At 31.1% G+C, this 20,862-nt stretch overlaps 1 pseudogene; it reads left to right on the top strand.

Moving 5' to 3' along the window:
- Positions 1-10,773: 10,773 nt before the first annotated feature.
- Positions 10,774-17,926, top strand: LOC120172225 (annotated as a pseudogene).
- The last annotated feature ends 2,936 nt before the right edge of the window (positions 17,927-20,862 follow it).

Below are 20,862 nucleotides of genomic sequence, written 5' to 3'. Positions count from 1 at the left end.
TAAGAATCATGACTATGAGATATGTGAAAAAGAATACAAGTAAAGGTGAAAAGCTATGTGATAAGTGAATGTGAATTACATGGAAATATGCTATGTGAAAGTGAATTATGTGCATATGTGAATATGTGAAAAGATATAAAAGGTAATGCCATGTCATGTGTTATGAGAGCTATAGGTATAGTTGGCCTGCCAAGAGTCGAGGGATTATCAGTGGTCCTTCGAGATACAGTGGTCTTCGGGACATAGTGGTCCTTCGGGACACAGTGGTCCTTCGGGACATAGTGGTCCTACGGGACAAATTCTACGCGCCCCTAGTGGGATTTATACGAGCTGTGGTGACAGCATTGTGCACAACCTCTATGTACTCACATACCTTAAGTTCTCAAAAGAGTGCATGGGCTTTAAAGATAATAAATATGTGTTATGATATTGTATGTGTTCTTTGTGAAATGATATTTGTGCTATATGAAATGTATAAATGATAAGCTCAGAATCATATGATAATAGAAAAGAAGATAATGATAATGAGTGCATGTATGTTTTGTGATAAGAGATGATATGTGATTATGTACGATATGACATTAGTATTTATTCATGTATTATTGTGTTTTGGAGTTATATTATACATTTATGTCAAATATATGCTCATATGATAGAATAGATTTAATGACAAGGAAATAAGTAATGATAAATATGTTAATGATTGGTTCAATAGGTATGTAATTATGATGTGTATTATATGATATATGTATGCATTTATTAGTTTGTATTGTGCATTTACATGTCTCACTAAGTCTATGACTTAGAGTGTAAGTGTCTTACACGTAGGCGTGGATAAGTCAGAAGATCAAGCTTCGGATCCGGAAAGCAACATATCTTCGCGCAAAGTTCAGATCAGAAATATTTTGTAAAGTATGTCTTGTCATATAATTTAGTATGTTGGCATGTAATTAAGTCATTAAATATGTACGCTCTGATGGAGTCTGTTAAGGTTTTAACATGTTTATGTAAAAGAATTTCTTTATAGAATAGAAGTTTTAAATTTTCTATGGTTTATTTTATAAAAGTATGTGCTTTGACTAGTCAATGTGACACCTCAGATTCGTATCCGGGTCGGATACGGGTTGGGGTGTTACACAAAGAGCCCCAAAAGCCAATGCTGAAGCATCAACTCCCACTATTATTTTATGAATAGAATTATGTTCCATCTACAAAGAAATGATCGTAATAATTTATGAATACTTGAATTGTATAATAAATACTAATTAGTAAATTATTCACAATCTACATTCATTATAACATCCAAATCATCAGGTTAGTGACCAAAATGTAAGATAAAGATTAAGGTAAAAGTAGGAGATAAGTTTTTAGTAAAATTTCGAAATGGAAATGGCAATTCTGGGAATGGAGTATCGGTATTAGAAGAACAGTATTGATACTGAATTGGTAGTATCAATACTGGTTGAGGTTGATATTGATACTGAATTTGGTAGTATCGATACCAAGAGTATGGTATCGATACCATTTCCATTGAATAAATTTCACAGAATGTCAAAATGGTATCGGTGTCGAAGGGGGTATCGATACCGAAGGGGGTATCGATACCATAGAAGGGAAGTATCGGTACTCTATTAGGAGTACCGATACTATTGAGCATGAAATGAAGTGTTTCCCTGTTAATGTGTGTTCCATGACAATGAAGTAAGCCCTTAGAAAAAATCTAAAGTTGCTAGCTAAGGGATCATGAAGTTTATGTGGATTGAATGTGGATAAGAATGTGGCTTGTTCTATGTAAAATATAAACTTTATGTCATTGAAGGGAATTAGTTCAAAATTAGATAAGTGACTTGAATAGTCACTTATGTGAATGTGTCAAACATATAGGGAAGATTACAAGTTCTTTATCTATATGCAAGACATATAGGGAAGGAGAAATGTTGCTTATAAAGTACGTTTTATTGCTATGTAGTTTGGTTGTGTCAACAAGAACCATTACATGCTAGCAGGTTCTTGATGGAAAGTGGAAATGAGAGGGGTGCCATTGCTATTTCCCTAATAACTACACAACTAAGTGAGGGCTCCATGGGTGCTAATTTTGATGATGAAAGGTGTGAATTACGAGTTGATGAGAATAAAACAACCACTTATACAATTGAAATGATTAATGTAAATGAGAATTAAGGATGTGTAGCACAATCAGTACAAGTTTATAAGTACGGATATTTAACATAGGTTGTATACCATTAGACAACCTACATCGATGATTATAACGTCTAACATACGATCCAGGGAATCTGGAACCAGCAACAAAGAGTATGATTTGGTTGAACTACCGATGTATTCCCAAAATTATAGCAGACAAAATTATGTGGTATATAAAAAAATTAGACTTTCCTCTTTGGAAACATGGTATTGTTACATGCTCCATATTTAGGTAATATACATTTCACTTGTATCGGTTGCCTATCTTTTCTTTCATCTCGGAAGAAATAATATGTTCTTTTAATAATATAGTAATGAATCCCCTCCCCCTTCTCTCCTCACCTTTCTCGAATCTCGATTTGGGAGAAATAATGTGTTTATTTAACCTAGTAGTAATGAGTATTTAACCTAGTAGCACTCTTCCATCCCATGAATTCCACCGCTTTTTTCACAAATTCTGAGTTTTTTGCTTGGGACGTTTAAGTCGAAAGTTCCAAGTTCAAACCACTTTCTTGTTCGATAGAAAAACATATATCACATAGGTTGTTAATCACATTGATGAACTATTATTACCCCATCAGACTAAACCCACACACAACCGACTATAATCACACCCCTAATGAAACGGCTCTATGAAATCAAGTAAAATACAACAAAAGATAAATGAGGATTGAAAACCAGACAGACATATTAGGCATTAATTTGTTTGAAGAGGTGCCTCTGGAGTTGCGAAACTAGATCGAACAAGTCAATATTCATAGAATAACCAGATAAAGTTTTGAGACAAAAAATTGAAGTATTCCCCTTAAGCAAAAGCAATCAATCTAATAAAACAACTTACCCTATAGAATTACGAGTTGATATTAAAAATTCATGGAAATAGGATTAGCTAAAGTACCCTAAACCCCTATAAATAAAACAAACCCATAATTTCACGGAAACTATAAGAAAATCAGAAATCGAAACAAAAAAATCAGAAATCGAAGTGAAATAAGGAAAAAGAAAAGGGAGAAGAAGAAAAAACTCATACCTGAGAAACGATAAGAAATCAATTTCGCCGGTGAGAAGGAATCCAAACAGTCGCCGGTGTGGAGCAAGGGACGGGAGAAATCAATTTTCGTCTTCTTTGTGTGGAGCAAGGGCCGCTTGGAAAACAACTTACCCTTTTAGAAACGGTAAGTCGAAATACCGTGTATTTGCCTTAGTTTTCCGATGACCGTAAAAGATTTTACGTTGACTGGGTGTTTTACACGAACCAAACACCCGAAAACGGGAAAACCATTTTTTGTAAATTGTTTTCCCCGTTCCAAACGAACCCTTAATTTGATTTTGATTTTTAAAATTTAACAATTGTTTTATCATTCAATTTTGATTTTGATTTTTAAAAATTTATAAAACATAATTCAATTTAAATTTTAGTGAAGAACTGAACCGAATTGAATACCCATCTAATGGAGTGTACCTCGCAATATTCCGAAGTAAAAACGAGAACATCGTAATGAGTTTTGTATCAGAATTATCCTTTATCCATAGGAAATATGATGTATTTTGGGTGGATCATTGTCAAGTTAATCAAGTCTACTCATTTTCTCTCTATTAGCGTAAATTACTCTCTTAAAAGACGTGTTCTTCATCTAAGAAATTATACATATCTTATTTCAATAATTTCAAGTAAAAAAGTAGGGATGATGGCCATTTTTAGAGGCTTTAGATTCAAACAGATCGTATATTAGGAGGTGTTCGTGTTCGAGCGTTTACTGTTAAATGAATTGAGAATCTTTTGAATATATATTATCTTATAATCACTCTTAGATTAATAAAATAAAATATTTAGTTTAGTTCTCCACTATGCAATTATTTACAAGGAGTTCGTGTATTATATTTCATAAATAGAAGTCATTAGTTTTATTATAAAATAGAAAAATATCTAAATTACAATGAAATTTATAATCATAATTGTAAATTAAAAAACATAATACAAACATTTTTCTATAATTAGGGGTGTGCAAAATTCGACTCGATTTTGACAGTTTTGCGATTTAGTCCATGATTTCTTTATTCATTCAATTTCTCCTTCACTTTAATTCTATATTTATCAAATTTGAACCACATGCTCCTAAATCATCTTAGAATACTTATGTGCTTTTAATTTCTCTTTTTGATAATAATTTTTTATTTTCCTATAGAGTATATCAACTTTTCATGATTTCCTTATTTTTTCAGTTCATTGTTCATTTTAAGTTTGTTTTTACCGAATTTGAACAACATGCTCTTATACCACTATAAAATAACCATGTAACTTCAATTCCTATCTTTACTAAAGATATACTCTCTTTTTATTTAATCCTGTAAATTTATATTTTATTCAATTTAGTCTTTTGATTGTAATTGTTTGCAATTTTTTTCTTCTCATCAATTCCTTGACTCTTTTATACTCTCATCAATACTTTACCCTCAAAATAATTTATTTAAAATATAATATTGTAAATATATGTTATAATTTTAAATTATATTTGATATATTAAATAGCATTATAATGTGAAAAGAATATGAAAAAAATATATCTTATATGGTTAGAGAAAATAAAAAAATTGAAATCAATCCTTACTGTAATACCATAAGTAATTATAATAAAATTTGTATAGAAACTCGAATAACTCGACTTTATTTGAAAAAAATTTAAAGTTAAGTTCCAGTCATAAAATACAAATCATCAACTTGAATAACTCGAAATGTTTTTACTCAACTTGAACGAATGTTCATCTATACCTATAATCATTAACACAAGAAACTAGCAACTTAATATCACACAATGACCATACAAGAAAAATGTTAAAAACTTAATCAAATAAACTCGAAAAAAGGTAAATACAAATAAATCTGATTGCATCGGTAAACGAATCACATAAAAGGACCCAACTATTAAAAGATCACCAAAAAAATACAAATTAAAATCATGTGATGCGAGAAAACAATCCACGAACATAAATCATATATCCAAATCCAATCTGACGCTTCAAAGCTAGGAAGATTATCATGATAATAAATAAATGTTATCTTGATCAATCATCGTAATGTCAAATTAAACTTTAAAAACAAATAAACAAAAATAACTGTCAAACGATCCAAAACATACCAAAAGACAAAAAAAAAAAATATGTGCCAGACAGAAAAACCATGAAATTATATAAGTTTTAAAGATATATAGCATATCTGTACTACAAGATATTGTATATTTCGATCATTTTAATAAGATATTTTTTATTAGTTTAAAGTAAATACAAGATAATTTTTATTCAAAATAATTCTCGATTTCTTGAAATTAAACATTCGTACCACTTGACATGTACCGAAATCTAGGGATGTAAAATTAGATAATTGTTCAGGTTTCAGTCGGATCCTGCTAGGTCGGGTAAAATCAAATACATATCAAGTCAGGTAAATTTGATGATTCGACTCGGATCAGGTCGGGTCCATGTCAAATCAGGTCGGGTCATTTTCAGGTTGATTTGACACTAGGTACAGTTCGAGTTCAGGCCGGGTTACTTTCAGTTCGGATCGATGTCAGTTCAGGTCAAAATAGTTCAGGTCCGGAGAATATAAAGACCAGGTTAATTCAGGTTTGGATGAACTTCAGGCAGATCTTGTTCAGATTAGGTGACATCATTGGCAGATAGAATTCAGGTAAGATCTTTATCAGATGCAGATTGAATTCAAATCAGGTAAATTTTTTATTTTTGGATTAATTATTTTTGTCTTTCGCGAATGTTGAATTGTAATTTGTAATTGTATATGATTTAGAGTAAATTAATAAGAATATAAATAATAATGGATCAATTTTATAAATAATATAAAATTAAGGACTAAATTGAACAAATATGAAATTATAATTAAAAATTTAAATAAATTAAACAACATGCATTGATGAGGGACCAAATCGAAATAATTTTAAAATGTAAGGTTGAAATTAATATAAAAAAGTACTAAATTATACCCATTTAAAAATTTATGAGCCAATTAAAAATATAAATAAGTAATAAGTATGGGTCAATTTCAGATGCAAATATAATTTTAAGGACTAAATTGAACAAAAATGATTACAAATAAAATTTTAAATAATTTAAACAACACAAAGGGATCAAATTGAAATAATTGTAAAATGTGAAGAAATCTATAAAATGGACTAAATTGCATTCATTTCAAAAGTTAAGAAAAAAATTGAAACAGATATATATATATATATATAAAGTATATACATATATAATAATAAAAAGTATAAGTATATTATATATATATATAAAGTAAAATTATAAAGACTAAAGTATAAAAATATATAATATAAAGTATAAAAGTATATAAATTATACATATATATAAAGTATAAGTACATATATATGTATAAACTATAAAGTAATATATATATATATATATATATATATATATTTATAAAGTATATATACATATATAATAATATAAAATATAAGTATATTATATATATATATATAAAGTATAATTATAAAGAATAAAGTGTATAAGCATATAATATAAATTATATAAGTATATAATATAAAATATATAAGTATTAAATATAAAGTATATATATATAATATACATATATATGTATATAATAATATAAAATATATAAGTATTAAATATAAAGTATATTTATAAAGACTAAAGTATATAATTATATATACATATAAAGTATAAGTATGTATGCATATATAAATATGTATAAACTATAAAGTAAAAGTATATATATAAACTATAAAGTGTGTGTGTATATATATATATATATAACGTATTTATAAAGAATAAAGTATATAAGCATATAATATAAATTAATAAGTATATAATCTAAAATATATAAGTATTAAATATAAAATTTATATAGGTATATAATAATATAAAGTATATATATATACACACACACACTTTATAGGTTATATATATAATTTTTATATTTAATACTTATATACTTTATATTATATACTTATATACTTATATAGTTTATATTATATACTTATATACTTTATATATATATATATATATATAGATATACTTATACTTTATATTATTATATATGTATATATACTTTATACTAAAACTTTATATATATATATACACACACTTTATAGTTTATATATATACTTATATACTTTATATTTAATACTTATATACTTATATTTGCTTGTATACTTTATATTATATATATATATAGTATACTTATACTTTATATTATTATAAGTATATATACTTTATAGTTTACACTTTTTACATATACTTATACATTTTTATATTTGTATATTTAAATAAGTGTATATATATATACTTATAATGTATTAATATATTAATCTATGCATAAGTATAATGTATATTATATATACATGCATCATGTTATCATAACATTCATTATATATATATATATATATATATTATAATTGTTTTAATTTCTCCAAAATTAATGCAATTCAGTCAATTTTACAAATTTTCCTCACATTTTATAATTTTTTGATTTGATCATTTTATGTTGTTTACTGTATTTAAATTTTAATTTGTAATTTCATATTTATTCAATTTAGTCCTTCTAATTATGTTTGTATATGAAATTAAGCCATATTTATATTTTTGTAATTTACTTAAAATCTTATAAAATTTAAATCACATAATAAATTTCTTTTCAAATTATGTTCACCAACTTTTTAAATGTATGCAATTTATTCCATTTTTATATTAATATCATTTCACATTTTATAATTAATTCAATTTCATCCCTCATCAATGCGTGTTGCTTAATTTATTAAATTTGTTATTTCCAATTTCATATTTGTTCAATTTGGCACTTTATATACATATATAAACTATAAGTATATATGTGTATATATATATAAAGTATAATGTACATTATATATACATGCATCATATTATCATAACATTCATTTTACATACATACATATATATATATATATATATATATATATATATATATATATGTGTGTGTTATAATTGTTTTAATTTTTCCCCAACTTTTGAAATTAATGCAATTCGGTCCATTTTACAATTTTTCCTCATATTTTGCATTTTTTTGATTTGATCCTTTTATGTTGTTTATTGTATTTAAATTTAAATTTTATATTTGTTCAATTTATTCCTTCAAATTATATTTGTGTATGAAATTGACTCATACTTATTTATATTTTTTAATTTACTTAAAACCCTGTAAAATGTAAATCACATAATAAATTTATTTTCAAATTATGTTCACCAACTTTTTAAATGTATGCAATTTAGTCCATTTTTATATTAATATCAACTTCACGTTTTATAATTAATTCAATTTCATCTCTCATCAATGCATGTTGTTTAATTTATTCAATTTTTTATTTCTAACTTCATGTTTGTTCAATTTGGTACTTTATATACATATTTAAACTATAAAGTGTAAGTATATATATAAAGTAATAAAGTTTTTGGATATAAGTATTAAAGTATATAAATAAGTATTAAATATAAATTATATAAGTACATAAGTACTAAAGTATATAATATAAAATATTAAACAATATAATATAAGTATTAAATGTAAAGAATATTAATTATCATAATTAATATATTAAGTATATTTACTAATTTAATTATCATAATTAATATTTTATTATAACATTTAAAAATTAATTATATTAATTAGTATGATTTATTATAAACTAAAAATCTCACAATTTTTTTAAAATCTTATATTTCATCAATAGTAATATATAAGTCAGGTATCAAGTCAATAACAAGTCGGATCATTTACAGGTTAGGTTAAAAACAAGTCAGGTTTATAATAGGTCATGTTGAAAACAGGTCGGATAATACCAATTATTTACCAGGTCAATATCGGGTTTGAGTTCATATCATTCGGATGCAGGTCGGGTTCGGGTATCATATTTTCAGTTCAATTCGGGTTCATGTCGTTCTCATGTCAGGTGCAGGTCAGATTCAGATCTACAATTTCCAGGTCCAACTCGGGTTCAGGTCAACACCAATTTTAACTCGAGTCGATTTCAAATCATCATAACATAGGCCAAAAACAATTTTAACTCGAATCAATTTCAATCAATTTTACAGCTCGAGCTTTTACACGCCTACCAAAATCCAGATCCTAAAAGATTAAGGTGGTGTTTGTTTCCACTGTGCAAGCTCTTCAAACCACTTATGTCTGCGTCGCGCAGACCACGCGCAGACATTAGGCTTCGCAGACTGTTTGTTTTTTAGAAGACAGAAGCTCTTCAAACGTCTGCGCGAGCTCTTCTTGGTGCATACTTGGTTTTATGTCTTCAAAGGTCTTCAAACATCTTCAAGAACAATTATAAAATATAGTTATTTATTAAAATAATTTTAAATAATTTAATAAGGTTATTTATTTTAAAATAATTTATTTTAAAATAATTTATTATAAAATAATTTACTTTAAAATAAATTATTATAAAATATGGATTGATTTATTTTAAAATAATTTATTTTAAATAATTTATTAGTATGAATTGATTTATTTAAAATATGGATTGATTTATTTTAAATAATTTATTAGTATGGATTGATTTATTTTAAAATATGGATTGATTTATTATTGTAGTTGTATGGATTGATTTATTTTAAATAATTTATTAGTATAGAACTATGTATTGATTTATTTTAAAATATGGATTGATTTATTTTAAATAATTTATTAGTATAGATTGATTTATTTTAAAATATGGATTGATTTATTTTAAAATATGGATTGATTTATTTTAAATAATTTATTAGTATGGATTGATTTATTTTAAATAATTTATTTGTATGAATTGATTTATTTTAAAATATGGATTGATTTATTATTGTAGTTGTATGGATTGATTTATTTTAAATAATTTATTAGTATGGATTGATTTATTTTAAAATATAAATTTATTTATTTTAAATAATTTATTAGTATGGATTGATTTATTTTAAAATATGGATTGATTTATTTTAAACAATTTATTAGCATGAATTGATTTATTTTAAAACATGAATTGATTTATTTTAAAATATAGATTGATTTATTTTAAATAATTTATTAATATAATTTGATTTATTTTAAATAATTTATTTGTATGAATTGATTTATTTTAAAATATAAATTGATTTATTATTGCAGTTGTATGAATTGATTTATTTTAAATAATTTATTAGTATGGATTGATTTATTTTAAAATATGGATTAATTTATTATTCTAGTTGTATAGATTGATTTATTTTAAATAATTTATTAATATAGATTGATTTATTTTAAATAATTTATTATTGTAGTTGTATGGATTATTTTAAATTTCAGTATTATAAAACTAAAATTATTTAAATTTCAGTATTGCAAAACTCTTTTAAATTTAAAAAATCAGTTTATTTATATTTCAGTTCATTTTAACAATCTGTAAACGTTAAAAAACAAACAGTCTTCTTCTTATAGACTACAAACTTTTAGTCTACCTCTTCTACTACAGATGCCTACATATAATCCGCCGACAGCAAACTTTTATCTCAACAAAAAACAATAACCACCTAACATTCCGTCGCACGACTGAGGACTTCACGGTTCAACCATTTTCCCTCTCAAAATTTCTTCCATTCTTTTACCATTTTTTTTTCTCCTTTCAAAATTCAATTTTCCAGAATTGTTGCAGTCACTTACCCCTTTACAATTCTTATGAAAGACTCGTTTTTTCCTTTCTCAAACCAAAATAAGAAGCGAACTGATGATAATCCTCATTTCCCTCGCAAAAAACCCAACACCCTTAAAAAATCAGTATCACTTAAAGTTAAGAGCTTCGATGGCCCCGTGTTTTCTTCCGCCGTCGGTTCTCCTGTTGACTCCCTCGGCCTAGAACCAGACCGGCCTTACACCATCGGTCGATCCAATGCTTCCTGCGACTTCACTTTCGGCAATCGGTTCGTAAGTAAGCAGCACTGCCAGATTTTATACGACAGCGTTGACTGTAAGATATTTATTCTCGATGGAACAATTTTGTCAGATGATTTTAGTTTTATCGTTAGTGAATTTAGGCGAAGGCTCGTGTTGTCTGATGATGAACTGGGAGTGGAAGAGAAAGAGAAAGAAGATGAGGTTTTAGGCGTTTGCAGGGTTAGGGTTTCTTTGAATGGGGTTTATGTGAATGGGGTTAAGGTTAAAAGGGGTAGGATTAGGGAATTGTTTGCTGGTGATGAGGTTTTGCTTGCTTGTGGGAGTGAATGTAAGTGTAGTTTACGAGCTCGAGTTGGTTTTGTTATTCAAGGGATAGTTTTTAAAGAGGAAGCGGTTTCTGAGTTGGTTGAGACTACTGGTGTGAAGCCACGTTCACCTGGGGCAATGGTTCCATCAAGACATTCCCAAGGAACAGTGTCTAGTGGGAAGAGAAGCAAAAGGGTTTATGCTATCCCAGCTACTGAGATGAGCAGAGGTAGGGAGAAAGGACTGAAATCTAGTGATGTTATGGGGAGGGCAAAGTTTATTTTAAGTCGATGCCGGAGTATATTGCACAGTGATGACCCCATCACTTGCATTAGGCAATCTGGCATTTTAGCTTTTGGACAGAACAGATTCCTGGGGCTGACATCAAGTGATGGGATAAAATTTGCAATAGGAAGTGAAGAAGAGGTAAGTAGCATCTTTCCTTTTTCCAGGAAAGAAATGCAGTCATCTAATAAAAGCGACAAATATGTGCAGTCTAGTTCATTTAGAGAAGTGGCAACTTCAGAGTTAGACCACAACTTAATTGGTGATGTTTTACCTAGTAATCTTCCCAGGGGAAAGGGCACTGCTGGATGCAGTGGTGCAGATGCTACTGCGAGTAACATGTGTGGGATGTCATTATTAAATTTTGTTGAGAAGGAAAATGCTCCAAACATTGAGGGTGTTGAGACAAGCAATATTTCAGCACCTGGGAAGATGTTTTACCTCAATCGCCTTTCTTATCCATGTTCATCAAGCCACGATTCTGTTGTTTCCTTGCGAGAACTTCTATATCCTGTTGAAAGCATTTCAAAGATGTTTATTGCTACATTTACTAGTGACATTTCATGGTAAAGTTTTCTTCTCTTTTTCTTTCCTTATATATCAATTTTCACTGGTTAATGTTCTCAGAGCATCCTTATTTAGAATCAGTTAGAGTTGCTACAGCTACATAGTTTTCAGTAGAAAGTATTTCACGTGATTGATTTTATATCTTTACGTATTTCTACACCAAAAAAGAGGATAATTCTGTTTCCATTATGCTAAATTGATTTACATGTTTTTCCCTTCAATATGTTGAATTTCTACATACTCGTGTGATATTTCTGTCTCCACAGCTAATAGTCTTTTTGGTAGGTTTTTGTTGCATTGTGAAATTCCTTGCCATCTGCCTGTAACAATTTCTTGTCATAATGCTGAGAGATGTTGGAGTTCAAGCCTTGATGCCAGAACCTCCAGACCGTTACCTGATTTCCCTAACTTGGTTGTAGTGTAAGTACTGTTGCATGCTTTTTTCTTTTAGAAAAAGAAAATTCTAATCCAACTTTCTATTAGGTTTCCCCCTTTCCCTGAAGTTATCGCTTTTGGTAATGATTTGAAGAAACGAGGAATTGCTTGCCATCACCCAAAGTTATTATACTGCAAAGAGAATATAGTATACGGGTTGTCATTACATCTGCAAATTTAGTTGCAAAACAGGTTATTAATTGTTTATGTCAATATGCCTAGTGATTTGATTTTTGACTATGTTTTTGCTATATGTTAAGTAAAACATGGCTGATTCTTGCAGATGTAAGTTTTGTTTTCATCATTTAGCTATGCCAATGCTTTCTTAATCAGAGTTCTGTATCCTGTTGATTTGAACCGTGGCAGACTATAGGATTAGGTTTGCCTCCTTTTATGCTGATGGAGTCTAATCGCTGTCTCTTCTCATCGTGAATGCATGCCTTATGCATATGTGTTTCTTTTCAACCTAATAACTGAAGCCAAATTTCAGAAAAATCACCTTATTCCTAAAGTTTGTTGATGCATTCGGGACTTTTATTCTGTATCCCTTGTTAGTCATTATTGTTTGCATTAACCTTTTGGACAAGTATATTTCTTTCTTTTCCTTAAGAATAGGGTGGGCTTTCAAGTTTCAAGTGGTGGGTTTAATTTGCTTGGCTACTCCAGTATTTTCCTGGAATGGCATTATTTTTTATTTCTCAATGAAAATGGTTGCTATTTATACTCAGAAAAGTGCTAGCTGTTCAATTTTTTTACAGTTATTGTTGTTTAGCTTTTCAATCATGTTTTATATTATTCTTGTTTAGTTCTTATTATCTATTTAAATTAGCACTTCTGGATACTACTGCAGTGGGATTGTGTAACAAACACTGTTTGGTGGCAAGATTTTCCACGTAGAAGAGAACCTGATTGTTCGTCTCTTTTTTCACTTTCTTGTGGAGAAACGAGTCAAAATTCAAGATCCGACTTTGCTGCTCAGCTGGCTGGCTTTATGGAATCTCTTATTGTTGATGTACCTAGTCAGTCTCATTGGATTGTTGAGTTGACTAATTATGACTTTACCAATGCTACGGGACACCTGGTTGCTTCCATACCTGGAATACATTCTGACAGAGCACTGAAGGTTTCGTAACCCACACATTTAATACTCCCTGATACTTATTTTGCTTTGTGGATTCCTGAATGCTTAGCTGGCTCAGTGTTTTAAATGTTGTTTAGAGTATTTCCTCATATAAAATAACAAGTGGAATATATAGTATTCATAAAGTGTTGCCACGATCTTCTGATGGAGATAGTTTTCTGGTGTTTATGTGAGGAATTAGGCTATGGTGTTTAACATGTATTTTATATTAGGTTTGATGATAGGAAGGAACCTTATTTAGGCTAATCAGTTTACCCCCTCATCTTTGGATGTGAAGTTCCTTGGTCTGGTTGAAGCATCTGTGGTTGGTTTAAGCCATCTTTTTTGCACTGCAGCAGACAAGAATGGTGCGAAACTTAAGAAACTGACACTATTTCTTGGCAAAACTTGTGAAAATGCGAATGGGATGTTAAATTTTGTTTTGAGAAGAAACACAAAACATCTCTGTGGATGAGAATGCTGTGAGCGTTCTTGTTCCTAACCCAGACAAACTCTCTGCAGAAGGTAAATTTCTTGTATTTTGAATTATAATTCAGACAATTTAAAAGTTGGTGATATCTACATTAGATATTTTTTAAAATAGTGTTATAACCTAAAGAAATAAATTGAAGAAGAGGGAAAGAATAAAAGAGGTAATGAAAGAGAAATCTGATTATTGAATTTAGAAGATTACAGTAGTTTAAATAAATTGAGTCACTTACTTCTAATAGGACTTTTCTACTAAAGATAATTTTTTTTTTCTAGAGATAGAGATTACAAAGACTCCTAAGTCTTATCCTTTATTATAATAAAAGACTCCTAATCAAACAAGGCTTCTAACAAAATAGTATGGATGTATCAGTAGTTCCATCATGTAGTTACTTTAAAAGGATCTGAAACTAGCAGCTACTCCATATTTGAGATCATCTTTATTTATCTGAAACCTTGCAGATCTGGAGATATGTTGCTAATATTACCCTTGTTTACTGAGATTTGCTATTTTTGTTGACTTTGCATTTCATCTTAGTGACCACCGTCATGGATTCACATGGTTGTTATGGTTTGAGGTTAAGGCAGCCATTTGTTGCTAATACTTTTTTGCCTTATCATGTTTCTTGTCGTGGCTAGCACAGATTGTATTCAACTTGGTTTTCTGCCTAGAAATGTCGCAAAATGGGTTTCTCAATTATGGGATATGGGATTTTTTGAATTCCATGGATATGTAAATCGTGAAGAAGCCCTTACAGCTACATTTGGGGGAAACAACAAGAGAGTAGAGTTGATACTGCATGTGTCACAGGCATGGTATTCCTGCTATTTATTTGAGGGGTATAATATAGATGGTATCTGTTCTGATTTCCAATGAAGCTATTTAAAGCATATCATGTTTTGATTTGTACAGGGGTCAAGTTTTTTACATATGTCAAAAATGATGCAAGATCAAAATATTGCTGCTTTATGTTCTCTCATTGCTTCAGTTCAGAGGTGTACAGGCCTTTGGAGACTTCAAGAGGTAACGAACTCAGTGGCTTCATTCCAAATTTTAGTCATGTTTCTATGAATTTCATTTTGTGCATTATTACTGCTGGTGCTAATTATGTGTCATAATGACTTATTATTGTGAAGTCTCTGTTTCAGAAAAGGAAAACTGTTTCATGGCTCATGCTGTATTTGTATGTTAAAATCACACAGTCGATCAGCACTTCTATAGTTGCTTGCTTTTCAACAATTTTCAAATTAGCAACATGATTGTTGAATCTGCATTTCTGATTAGTGTCTGAAATCAAGAACTTTCCTTCATTTTGGTTAATACGGAAATGAAATAATTAATTGTAGTATTGTACAGTGTTCGTTAACCAGGTTGTATTACTTGGAATAATTTGGAAGTTATCTTAAAACCTCCTTTTCTTACAGGTTTTAGGTCAATACAATTGGCCTGAATCGCAAGAATCTGATTTCATTTATGGTAGCTTCTTTTTCCCTTCAAAGTACAGTGACGTACTTTTCTTATTTATAGTTTTTTTCCCCCTGATATATCTTCTGTTTTGAAGGTGCATCCTCAATTGGCTCATCTGTCAGTGCACCGTTTCTAGCTGCTTTTGCAGCATCTGTTGGTAAGAAGTCATCACCATTTTTTGATTCAGAGAAGTCTGATCCAGAGGTAACATACATTGATTTGACATTATGGATGATTTTTTGAACATTGTGCTCTTAAATACGCGCACACTTAGTAATATGGTGTTACTTGACAGTGGGGCTGCTGGACTGCTAGTCAAGAATTGAGAAATCCGTCTGTTAGAATTATTTTTCCTACCATCGAGTGGGTGAAAAGTTCACGTTTTGGCATCTTTCCTTCAAGGCGAATGCTTTGCTTTTCAGAGGTATGGTCTTTGTTACTGTGACCATTGGGTGCAAGTTTTGTCGACGTGTATGAATCCAAAGTCGAACAAAAGAAGTTTCTTCTCCTGACTTTATGAGAAAAGATACTCATTAGTGGTAGAACATTTGTTTCTTTCTTCCTAGAGTGAAATGGTCTACCGAACCATGGAGTAGAACTCAGTACTAGATAGATAAATGTTCTGAAATTTAAATCGCCAGGAAAGGCTGTAAACTTGGGACTACAAACTGATGGTCCTAGCTACAAATAGGAATATGTTAGTTGTGTCAAGCTGTAACAGCACACCCTGTTCCTATGTGTAACGTTGTAATTTCCTGTATTATTTTTTCCTCACTTTTGTTAATCAGACATTTCTTTGTTCAGAGAACATGGCAAAGGTTGAGAAATGTTGGTATACTTCATGATGCAGTTCCTTCTCCCTCCAATAGAGTAGAGCATCCGATGCATGTAAAGGTAATGTACCTGCTTTTTGAATGATTGAAAAATTTCTTGAACAATCAATTCATCAATCTAGTCTATTTATGTTCAGAATAGATACCTAGTTCTGCATTTTCATTATCTACAGTCTTATTCTTATGCGAACTGCCTAAAGCATGATAAGCCTAATGGATTTGTTTGTTTGCTATGACCCTGTTTCTGCTGTTATAAGTTGTGTTTTCCGGATGACAGTTAATTCTAGCTTGATTTACCTCAATCTAAGGCTATATTTCTTAGTTGTGTTCATTCTTGTTTCTGTAACTTTGAAAATTGTTTTTTCGCATTGCCAAATGCTTGCATATTTAATTGTTTTTAGAGTGGATCCTAAGCTAAATGAAAAAAAAATTGCAGGTAGCACGGAGGCGCTTTTGGTCCACAATGAGCTCATCTTCTTTTGGTTGGGTTTATTGCGGGTCTCATAATTTTAGTGCAGCTGCCTGGGGAAGGCCTATTTCCAGTTCGGCTTGGACAAAAGCAAATGGACTTGCGCAAGCCAACTCATTTATTACTTCTAGGCTTCACATCTGTAACTATGAACTTGGTATAATATTTGTGTTTCCTCCAATGGAAGCCAAGCGCATTGCTAATCAAAATCAAAGAAAGTTGGATGATGTTGCATTGCCATTTGTTGTGCCTGCTCCGAAATATGGGCCAAAGGACAGACCAGCAACAGCACTGGCTATAAGGGATGCATTAACCGAACTTTCAGAACGACAAGCAAACAGCCTAGCAGAAGTAGCAATTACAGATAACATGATGGAAGACGTCCCAGATGATGATGAGGAAGTAATTGAAGCTACTAATTATGTTGTAGAGGAGAAAGAAGAAGATAAAACATACGCCGAGAAGCTCTGGAGCCTGGTTGACTCATCCCCGAGTTCGTGATCTGGCCTCTGCATCTGATTATGGCCTGTAACATATGATCCCTTCAGCAACTTTTTTATTCCAAGAGATGAATAGATCCCATTGAAGTATTGATGGAAGATGTCCTGGATGAAGATGAGGAAGTAAGTGAAGCAACTAATTATGTTGTAGAGGAGAAAGAAGATAAAAGTATACCTGAGAAGCTGGAGCCAGGTTGACTTGTTGCGGGGTTCTTGTCTGGACTCGGCATCCGATTATAGCATGTAACATGCGAGATCCCTGGCCGAGAGATTAATAGATCCCATTGTTCAATTTGTTATGTATTATATATAATGAAAAGACCACAGCTTTTATCGAGGAATGTTAATTGCATATATCATAGGATCCACTCTACTTCAATCCCAGAATAGAATATATGTTTCCATCTTCACTTTGAAAGAGAGCAGCTCCAGCCGTCTCGGGTTGATGTTATTGTTCAGTTTGCAAGAAACATGCTGCTGGATCCTGGGTTAAACCTGTAATCATGCATCTTCTACCACAAACATCTTCCAAGACCTTCTATGCATTCATTCAACTTGAAACACGCCCTTAGAGACTTAACAGAGAACGTTTGCAAAGGTTTTTTTTTGATAAAAAGGAATGCCTCATTAAAACCCCTTTCATAACCATCAATAAAAAATGACTCAACGGAGAATGAAAGAAGGAAAAGAGTGCTTTATAATTTTATTGCATAAATACCAAGTACAATAAGAATACACTACCACCAAAACCATTGGCAGCCAACTCAACACCGTGCTAACTTGCACTACATAAACACATCAATGTTCATACCCTACTCAAAAACTAACTCCTAAATTTACTCGACCAGATACAAACAAATCACAAAGACCAAAACTGCTAACAAAAACCAAAACAACAAACTCAATGGCACAAATAAATCCCATCCAATTAAACTATCCCTAGTTTGACAAATTCATCCGCTTCCCAATTAACTGCTCTCAACACATGCTGAACAATGACACCTTTATCAACCACAATCGATGCAATATTTTTAACTATGGACAAGAGCAACTGGGTGGTGCTAGCTGGATTTTTTATCCAATCCACTGTCACCGCATTATCAGATTCCAAAATAAGCCTTTGATTCGCCGATATCCCGACTCCAAAAATTGCATCAATCCTCTCTTCACTACCAACAATTCTGCCATAATAGGAGGGCCAAATCCAACTCTTTCCGAGAACGAGCCCAACATTACACCTTTATCGTCTCAGAGCAGCCCACCAATGCCACCCTTCAACCACAATCTGTCCATAACACCATCCACATTCACTTTAACAAAACCGATAGAAGGCGGAGACCAACTCACTAACTTTGAAGAAATCATTTCAGAACTCGAAACACGATCAGCTAACACAAGATCACCCACTAGGCTATCAAAAGAAATCAACAGTTTTGGAAATTTTGAAGAAAACCATGCTGTCACTCTATACCTCGTGGGAAAATATAACATGGCAAAATCTAATTTCCCTTTGTTAAAAACAATCTCGTTCATCATTTTCCAAATCGACCACAAAATGACTCTTCAGATGAACCCCCATACGCTTGATCGAGGAACAAGGTCAAACCAAATAGAAAATAAAGCTACATGACACTTTGGAATTGCAAAGGAAACATCCCAAAGGCGCAAAAAGTTAACGCATAAACCTCATGACACTTTACAAGAAACAAATAGATGAGAAACAGTTTCCTGAACCAACCCACAAAATGGAAAGATGTATCTTCTATACTTTGCACGCCACATTTGATTAACTTTACTTTGACAGCTACCTTCTTGAGCACCACCTGCCAACAAAAGATTCAACTCAAGGAGGAGCCACACCAGACCACACATTTCTTTCCTACAGAAAACTATCATCTGAGTTTCCAAGAAGGATTCTAAGACAAGATTTAATTGAAAAGCAACCATCACCTTCTCCTGACCATACGAGGCTATCATCAATCAACGAAGAAGGATTGAAATTATACAACAATGAAATAAGCTCGTTCCATTGTAGTATCTCCCAATCGACAATATTTCTTCTCATAGAAATATCCCAAAAACGGCCTGACGAGTTGAATTTCCTGAAATCGACAATCTTCCCCTCCTTGTTATTCGATAATGTGAACAATTGAGTAAAACGTACTTTCAATAGAACTCCGTCCAACCAAGCATCATGGCAGAACATGATTGAGTCCCCATTGCCCGCCTCTAGTATAAAATTACTCCATAAGAAAACCCCAAACTCATCATCCAAACAACAATTCTTCACGACACCTTTCCATATCCAAGATACTTTGTAAGAGGCCAAACTTTCCATCCCCATTGAATTCGGGTCAATTTTGTTCTTGCAACAAATAATCCTTTTCCACAAGGAGTTCTTTTCCTTGGCAAACTTCCAAGTCCATTTTCCCAATAAAGCTCCGTTCATAAGCTCTAAATTTGAAACCCCAAGCCCTCCCAAAACCTTAGGCATGCAAACAGTATCCCAATTTACCCAATGGATTTTGTTTTTAGCACCCGAATCCCCCCAAATAAAATTTTCCATAATTGAATTAAGCCTCTTTAGTACACACCTCAGCAATATGAAAATTGACATGAAATATATCGGTAGGGAGCAAAGAACCTACTTTATCAACACAACTCTATCAACAATAGACAATGAAGCCGACTTCCACACAGTCAATTTCTTATAGAACATTTGAATAATCGGATCCCATAGTGATACTCCCCAAGAGATAACCCCAAATAGTCCATTGGGAAAAAACCCAATATTGTAGCAGCCCACTCACAAATGACCCTATCGTTCACGTTGATTTAGAATAACCTTCTTTTTGATAAATTAATCTGTAAGCCATAAATCATCTCAAAGATCATAAGCACGCTTCTCACATTCTTCAACTCCCCAATTGAAGCATTACAAAAAATTAATAAATTATCTGCAAATTGGAGGTGAGAGAGCTCAAATGAATCACCCTGACTTCCAATTTTAAATCCTCTAAACAAGCCTAAACTCACAGCTTTTGACAACATCAAACTCAATAGTTCATCAACCAAATTAAAAAGGAGAGAAGAAAGAGAACATCCCTGTCGAAGCCCCTCGTAATCCGAAACTCATCCGAAGGAGAACCATTCACTATGATCGAGATTGAGGCTGTAGATACGCACATTTTTATCCAAGATCTCCACCTCTGTCCAAACCCCATGCAATCTACGATTTTCATTAATAAATTACAATAAATGGA

Source organism: Hibiscus syriacus, unplaced genomic scaffold (assembly GCF_006381635.1).
Source record: "Hibiscus syriacus cultivar Baekdansim isolate YM2019G1 unplaced genomic scaffold, ASM638163v2 tig00111847_pilon, whole genome shotgun sequence".
In the NCBI taxonomy this organism is placed as follows: Eukaryota; Viridiplantae; Streptophyta; class Magnoliopsida; order Malvales; family Malvaceae; genus Hibiscus; species Hibiscus syriacus.
The sequence above is the reverse complement of the archived record's forward strand: the minus strand, read 5'-3'. Positions and strand labels throughout refer to the sequence as shown.